Raw genomic sequence first — 8776 nt, forward strand, 5'->3', positions numbered from 1 at the left:
TTAGCAAGGAACTTGCATTTTAATTTTTGACTGGAATCAAGGTTAGCTGAAGTTAGAAGAAAGGTAATAAACCATACAATTTCTTTTCTTTAAAACTTTCTCAGAAGCATACAACCCCTTATGGAGGAGAATCTGGCAATATCTACCAAAAATACAGATACAGTTTCTTTTGACTCAGCAATCTCTCTTCTGAGAATACATCCTGCACAATCTCTTACAGTATGAAAGAACACATGTACGAGTTTATTGATTGTGGCATAATCTGTAGAATTTAGAGATTGTAAATAACCCATGTATTTAGCAGCCAAGTACTGGTTGAATAAATTAAGGCACCCCATTTGATGGAATAATATGCAGCTGTAAAAAGAAATGAGGAAGATCCCCATACTGACATGAAGATATCTATAGGTCATATCATCAAGTGATGAAAGCAAGGCACAGAACAGTGAATACAGTACATTATTTAATTGAACGTATACAGTATCTACCTTTAGCGTAAAAGGGAAAGAATAGGAATAGCTTATTTTAGCCTTCATTTGTATAAAGACAGACTGGAAAGATAAGAAACTAATAAAAATATTCTCTTTGGGAGGAATGATTAAAAAAAAAATTTGCTCTATTTTGAATCATTCTTAAGTACATATTTAGGTGATATTACTTAATTTCTGGTCTGTATGAACAGATATTAATAATAAAAGGACCTTCTACTTCATGTCCACTGTATCCACAATAGAAGCCTTACTTTTCTGGTCACTTGACCTTGGTTGGAGAATTACTGCAAACAGGTCATATATATTAATATCAGGAAAAGATTCTAAGCTGAGAGCAACAGTAATAGACACAAAAAGAGATAAATGAGAAACACAAAGCAAAAAATTTTAGGAGTAAAAGAGTCAAAGAAAAAAACTGCAAAAAATCCTACAGGAAAGAAAACCCCCACCCAGATATGATAAGAGTAATAAGTAGCCTTAAAATCACTATATTTACTAGGGTTTTTTTCTCCTACATTCCTCTATCCTCTCATTTATTTTAGGTAAAAATATTAATTTTCCCCCAGATAACAATTTTCATATTTCCTCTGTTCTCAGAATCTCTGAAAGCTTGGGAAAATCATCCGGAACACCAAAAATAACTCTATTTGGAAAAAAACTGTAAGAAAGTATATCTTAACTGTTCTTACTGAGTCTTCAGAAATTCCACTAGTGATAAAATATCCCAGTCTTACTCTGCCCACATTAGGAAAATTTCATTTCCATAATTATCCTCTATTTATTTTAGGGATGTTATCTCCCTTAAAAGGGAGACACTTACGCAAGTAAGCATGGTTATCTCTAACCATTTCTGCAGTTTTTATTCTAATAGTCTTTCTGAGCTGCAAATAACTCACATATCTTGGCAAAATTAAAGTTCATGCAGGCTATATATATTAATAAAATTATTGAATAAGCTGTAGAAACAGAAAAAGCATTACTCAGAGATCTACTATAGTATATATCTAACTTAAATTAGAACTACTCTCAGAAAGAGACTTTTATCTAGTACTGAAATGTAAGGAGAAATAAAGGAAAGAGAAAATACAGGTAGTCATTATGCAAAATGTATGTGATCTGAACAAATAAGAAATAAATCATAAATGCAATTTTGTTTCAGTAATATAGAAAAATGATAAAATTATTTCAAAGTATTGCACACCCCTGAGAATTTTCTTACTGTCTTATTGTGTATATTTTCTTATCACGTTTCCCAGATTTTTTCAGATCCTTATACACATAACCTCCCCAAGTCCCTTCAGTCTTACCATCTGCAGGCCCAGTCATTGGTGTGTGTAAATATGAGACTTCAAACAAGTTACATCTGTCTATACCTATATACAGAACCATCCTCCCACATCTCTGTATGCAATTCGTGTTTTAAATTGAAGCATTAAAAACTTCCTCACAATGCTGTAAAGTAAAATTAAATTTCTTCTCCTAGTAATGTTAACATAATATATATAATTGGGAATAAGCTCACAGAGAGGTTATAGAGTTCAAGTGCTTATAAATGCACTTTGTTAACTATGAAGTGCTTTGTACATGTAAGGTGTCACTAGCATGCTTGGATTTTACCAACTTGGAACTAAATTCAGTATATCCAAGAACATGAAGAGTTTACATATAATAAAATAGTGATTCATATCACATTTGGTTCCCAAGGAAAATACCATATTATTACTTTATTTTAACATTTTTGGAAGGTTATTTCTTTCTCTTGCTTCTTACTATGAATTATACCTGTATCATCAAGGACTAAATCATTGTTCATACAAGTTCTAGATGCAAGACACAGTGATTAGTTTTTAAAGTACCTCTACAGTTTTGTATAAAGAGCTAAGTGACAAGTACCTGAAATAAAGAACTCATGTGTTTATGAACTAAATTTCTGTGGAGCCAAACATTACAAATGTATTGTAAAATAGAATAGCTTTTAACCTTGATTTGATCAAAGCTGGTATTGAAGAAAACTGGACCCATTTTAAGTCTTTCCTGTATAATGGAAAATATTTAAAAAATCAAACATGCACAAAAACAATAAACAGGTTCTGAAGCAAAAATTGGAACATATTGTCTGGAAAATTATTTTTTTCCATCATATGTAAATTTATCTACATAAGAACTTATAAGAAGATATAAAGATTAAGACCAATTTCATTGCAAATGGTAGTATAAACTAAGCTTGTTGAAAATGATAAAATTAAAAGGAATTGAGACTATCTTTATTTTATAACCAAGCCTTGATAGTCTTTTCTGGTGTTATAAAAATTCTTTACATTCTTTGGATTAGTGATTGTATGAAGTTATTATCAATGGGTTGTATGTTGAAACCATGTTCCCACCATTCCATATCTAAAAATGTCCTATACAAAAGAAGGCCAGGGCACTGGTTTTTGTGGCTCCCACCCAGAGGACACATCCCTCGATAGCCTGGCTCTCGTGGCCAGGAGGGTTTGTGTTCATGGGTTCAATGGGAACAGTAGCAAACAAAGAAACAGTTCTTAACTGGCTATTACTCCATGGCTCAGCAGAGGGAACAGACAGAAATGCCCATCTCCCAATATTCCCCTGAGAGAGATATATTTGCATACTTTCAAGGTGCTGTCTGAGAGTCTGGCTTCCAAGCAGCTGGAATCTAGGGGTTGACTGTGATCCTTCCTTTTGGGACACTGACAGGTCTTGGCACACCCTCAACTACTGGGAGCCACTAAGAAAAAAGTAGGCTACTTGGCCAGTCACAAAGGTTTGAAAGACAACCAACAGCTAGGGCAGGGTTGATCAATAAGGTTCATCTCCTACATGAGGCCTTTCCTTTAAGACTATGAGAGGTGGCTAATGCATAGAAACCAACACAGAGAGTCAAAGAAAATGAAGAAACAAAAGAATATGCCCCAAATGAAAGAACAAGATAAAGCCTCAGAAAAAGACCTTACTGAAATGGAGGTAAGTGATTTACTTGATAAAGAGTCCAAAACAGCAGTCATTAAGATGCAAATTGAAGTCAGGAGAAAAATGTGTGAACAAAGTGAGAATTTCAACAAATAGAAAATATAAAAAAGTACCAAATAAAAATCACATAGTTGAAGAATACGATAACTGAACTGAAAAATACGCTACAGGAGTTTCAATAGCAGACTAGATGAAGCAGGAGAAAGGATCAGCAAATGTGAAAACAAAGCAGTGGAACTCACCCAATCAGAGCAGCAAAAAGAAAAAAAATAAAAAAGAGTGAAGATAGCTTAAGGGATTTATGTGACAATGTCAAGCAGACCAAAATTCACATTATAGGGGTCCCAGAAGGAGAAGAGAGAGAGAAAGGAGCAGAAAATTTATTTGAAGAAATAATAGCTGAAAACCTCCCTAACCTCAGGAAGGAAACAGATATCCAGATCCAGGAAGCCCAGAGAGTTTCAAATAAGATGACCTCAAAGAGACCCACACCAAGACACATTATAATTAAGTTGTCAAAAAGTAAAGACAAGGGGAGAATCTTAAAAACAGCAAGAGAAAAACAACTTGGCATATACAAGGGGACCCCCATAAGACTCAGCAGTTTTTTCAGTAGAAACTTTGCAGGCTAGAAAGGAGTGATATGATGTATTCGAAGTGCTGAAAGAAAAAAACTGCCAACCAAGAATACTCTACCAGGCAAAGCTTTCCTTCAGAATTGAAGGAGAGAGAAAGAGTTTCCTAGACAAGCAACAGCTGAAGGAGTCCATCACCACTAGACCAGCCTTAGAATAAATGTAAAAGGAACTTCTTTAAGCTGAAATGAAAGGGCACTAATTAGTAACAGGAAAACACAAGAAAGTATAAATCTCACTGGTAAAGGTAAATATATACTAAAATTCAGAATAATCTAATGTTGTAAAGGTGATGAGTTAATCATTTATAAATCTAGTATGAAGATTAAAAGACAAAAGTGGTAAAAATATAACTAAAATAATTTGTTCATGGATACACAGATAAAAAGAAATTGTGACATCAAAAACATAAAACATAGGAGGAGAAGTAACAATGTAGAGCTTTAGAACGTATTTGAACTTAAGTTGTTATCAACTTAAAATAGACTGTTATAAATATAAGTTGTTTTACGTAAGCCTCACAGTAATCACAAAGCAAAACTTATAGTAGATACACAAGAGATAAAGAGAAAGGAATGTAAGCATACCACTCAGAAAATCATCAAATCACAAAAGAGCAAGAGAAGAAGAAAGGAACAAAAGCGTTACAAAACAGCCAGAAAAGAATTAACAAATGGCAATAAGAACATATATATCAATAATTACTTTAAATGTAAGTGAACTAAATTCTCCAGTCAAAAGACGTAGAGTGGATAAATGGATTAAAAAAAAGACCCATCTATGTGCTGCCTACAAGAGACTTACTTCACATGTAAGGACACACACAGACTGAAAGTGAAGGATGGAAAAAGATATTCCATGCAAATGGGAACCAAAGAAAGCTTGGGTAGCTATACTTATGTTAGACAAAATAGACTTCAAGACAAAGGCTGTAATAAGAGACAAAGAAGGTCATTATATAATGATAAAGGGGTCATTACAACAAGAGGATATAACATTTGTAGATATTTATGCATTCAATATAGGAGCACCTGAATATATAAAGCAAATATTAACAGACGTAAAGAGAGAAATGGATAGCAATACAACAGTGGTAGGAGACTTCAGTACCCCACTTTCATTGATGGATAGATCATCCAGACAGAAAACCAATAGGAAGCAATGGCCTTAAACTACACGTTAGACTAGAGGGACTTAATAGACATATACAGAACATTCTATCCAAAAGCAATAGAACACACATTCTTCTCAAATGCATATGAAACATTCTCCAGGACAGATCATATGTTAGATCACAAAAAAGTCTTTTTTTTTTTTTAGGTTTCCTAAATTTTGGATGAGTAAGTGCTTTTCTAATATTATTATTATAAAAGTTTCAGGAATTATAATTTAACGTCTGTGTACACTACAAAGTGCTCACCACCATAAGTCTAGTTACTATCTATTATCATACAATTGACTTCCTTCATCCATTTCTCTCACACTCCAACCCCCCCCCCCCCCCTCGCCCACTGGTAACCACTAATCTGTTCTCTGTATCTCTGAGTTTGTTTTTATTTTGTTTGTTTGTTGTTTAGATTTCCCATATGAGTGAACTTATATGGTAAAAATAAGTCTTAATAAATTTAAGGAGATTGAAATCATATCAAGCATCTCTTCTGATGAAAGTGGTATGAAACTAGAAATCAATTACAAAGAAGAAAAGTGGAAAATTCACAAATATGGGGAGATTAAACAACATGCTACTGAACAACGAATGGGTCAAAGAAGAAATCAAAAGAGAAATGAAAATATATCCTGAGACAAATGAGAATGGAAATTTATTTGTTGTTAGTGCTGTCAAGTTGATTTTGATTCCTAGCGACCCTGTGTACAGCACAATGGAACACAGCCCAGACTTTTTTTGCACCATCCTCTCATCTTCTGACACTATATCAGACAGTGCTCCACTGCCATTCATAGGGTTTTCATGGACAATTTTTTCAGAAGTGGGTGGCCATGTCCTTTTTCCAAGAAAATGGAGATAGAATCTACCAAAACATATGTGACAAAACAAAAGCAGTTCTAATAGGGTAGTTCATAGCAATAAACGCCTACACTAACAAATAAGAAAGATCTCAACCAATGTAACTTTACATCTCAAGGAACTAAAAAAGAAGAAGAAACTAAGCCCAAAGTTAGTAGAAGGAAAAAAATAACAAAGGTCAGAGTGGAAATAAATGAAATAAAGACTAAAAAATATAAAAGGTCAATGAAACTAAGAATTGGCTTTTTGAAAAGACAAAATAGATAAACCTTTAGCTAGACTCACCAAGACAAAAAGAGAGAAGACCGAAATAAATAAAATCAGAAATGAAAGAGATGTTACAAACGATACCACAGAAATACAAAGCAACACAAGAGACAACTATGAACAGTTATACTCCAACAAATTAGATAACCTGGAAGAAATGGATGAATTGCTAGAAACCTATAACTACCATGATTGAATCAAGAAGAAATAGCCTGCACAGACCAATAACAAATAAGGAGATTGAAGTAGTAATAAAAACCTCTCAACAAGGGAAAGTCCAGGACCAGATGGTGTGATGGCTGAATTCTACTAAATATTCAATGATGAATTAATATCAATCCTTTTAAGACTTTCAAATAATAGAAGCAGAGAGAATACTTCAAAACTCATCTTATGAGGACAGCATTACCCTTCACCAAAAGCCAGACAAAGATACCACAAGAAAACCATAAGCCAATATCTCTGATGAACATAGATGCGAAATTCCTTAATAAGATATTAACAAACTAAATTCAACAACATATAAAAAAGATTATACACCATAACCAAATGATATTTACCCCTGGGATGCAAGGTTGGTTTCACATATGCAAATCAATCAATGTGAGACACCACATTAATGGAATGAAAGATAAAAAGCACAAGATCATCTTAATAGATGCAAAAGAAGCATTTGACAAAGTTCAACATTCATTCATGATAAAATCTCTCAATAAAATAGGTATAAAAGGAAATTTTCTCAACATAATAAAGCCCATTTATGAAAAAACCACAACCAATATCATAATCAATGGGGTAACACTGAAAACTTTCCTCTAATATCAAGTACAAGGCAAGGATGCCCTCTGTTGCCACTTTTATTCAACACAGTACTGGAAGTACTAGCAAGAGCAATCAGATAAGAAAAGGAAAGAAAAAACATCAAAATTGGAAAAGAGGAAGTAAAATTATTTCTGTATGCAGGTGAAATGATTTTATATGTAGAAAAGCCTAAAGATGACATAAAAAAACATGGAAGAACTAATAAACAATTTCAGTAAAGTTGCAGGATACAAAATCAACATAAAAATCAGTTGCATTTCTTTACACCAACAATGATCTATTTGAAAAGGAAATCAAGAAAACAGTCCCATTTATGATAGCATCTAAAAGAATAAAATACTTAGGAATAAATTCAACCAAGGAGCTAAAATATCTGTACACTGAAAGCTATAAAACATTGATAAAAGAAATTGAAGAAGATACAAATTAATGGGAAAATAACCCATGTTCATGGGTTGAAAGAATTAGTATTATTAAAATGCCCATACCAAACAAAGTGATGTACAGATTCAATGTAATGCCTATCAAAATTCAAATGGCAGTTTTCACAGAAACAGAAAAAACAATTATAAAATTCTTATGGAACCACAAAAGACTCCAAATAGCTAAAGCCATCTTGAGAAAGAAGAACAAAGTTGGAGGCATCACACTTCCTGATTTCATATTATATTACAAAGCTACAACATTCAAAACAGTATAGTACTGGGATAAAAACAGACACATAGATTATTGGAACAGAATAGGGAGCCTAGAAATAAATGCAGTCATAGACAACTAATTTTTCACAAGCACATCAAGAATACACAATAGGGCAAAGACAGTCTCTTCAATAAATGGTGTTGGAAAAGCTGCATTTCCACATGCAAAATAATGAAATTGGACCCTTATCTTACACTATACATGAAAGACAACTGAAAATGAACTAAAGACTTAAATGTACAACCTGAAACTATAAAATTCCTTGGAGGAAAACATAGGGAAAAAACTCCTTGACACTGGCCTTGGCAATAATTTTTTGAATACGACAATAAAAGCTAAGCAACAAAAGCAAAAATAAACAAGTGGGACTACATTAAACTAAAAAAACTTCTGCACAGAAAAGGAAACAACCAACAAAATGAAAACACAGCCTGTGGATTGGGAGAAAATATTTGCAAACCATATATCTGATAAGGGGTTAGGATATAAGGAACTCCTACAACTCAATAGCAAAAAAACCCAAACAACCCAATAAAAAAATGGGCAAAGGACAGGAATAGATATTTTTCTAAAGAAGACATACAAACGGCCAACAGGTATATGAAAAGGTACTCTATATCACTAATCATCAGGAAATGCAAATCAATATCACAATGAGATATCATCTCATACCTGTTAGGATAGCCATTATCAAAAAGATAACATGTTGTTGAGGATGTGGAGAAAAGGGAACTCTTGTACACCATTGGCAGGCATGCAAATTGGTGCAGCCATTATGGAAAACAGTATGGAGGTTCTTCAAAAAAGTAAAAATAGAACTTCCAGGGGCTGGCCCTGTGGCGGAG

The 8776-nt window shown here is 33.4% G+C and overlaps 1 protein-coding gene across 6 annotated transcripts in view; it reads right to left on the bottom strand.

Moving 5' to 3' along the window:
* FAM227B (family with sequence similarity 227 member B) overlaps positions 1-8776 on the bottom strand; it is a 217312-nt gene that overhangs the window by 37126 nt on the left and 171410 nt on the right. The gene's annotated exons all lie outside the window — the stretch shown is intronic.

Source organism: Equus quagga, chromosome 2 (genome assembly GCF_021613505.1).
Source record: "Equus quagga isolate Etosha38 chromosome 2, UCLA_HA_Equagga_1.0, whole genome shotgun sequence".
NCBI classification, from domain to species: domain Eukaryota; kingdom Metazoa; phylum Chordata; class Mammalia; order Perissodactyla; family Equidae; genus Equus; species Equus quagga.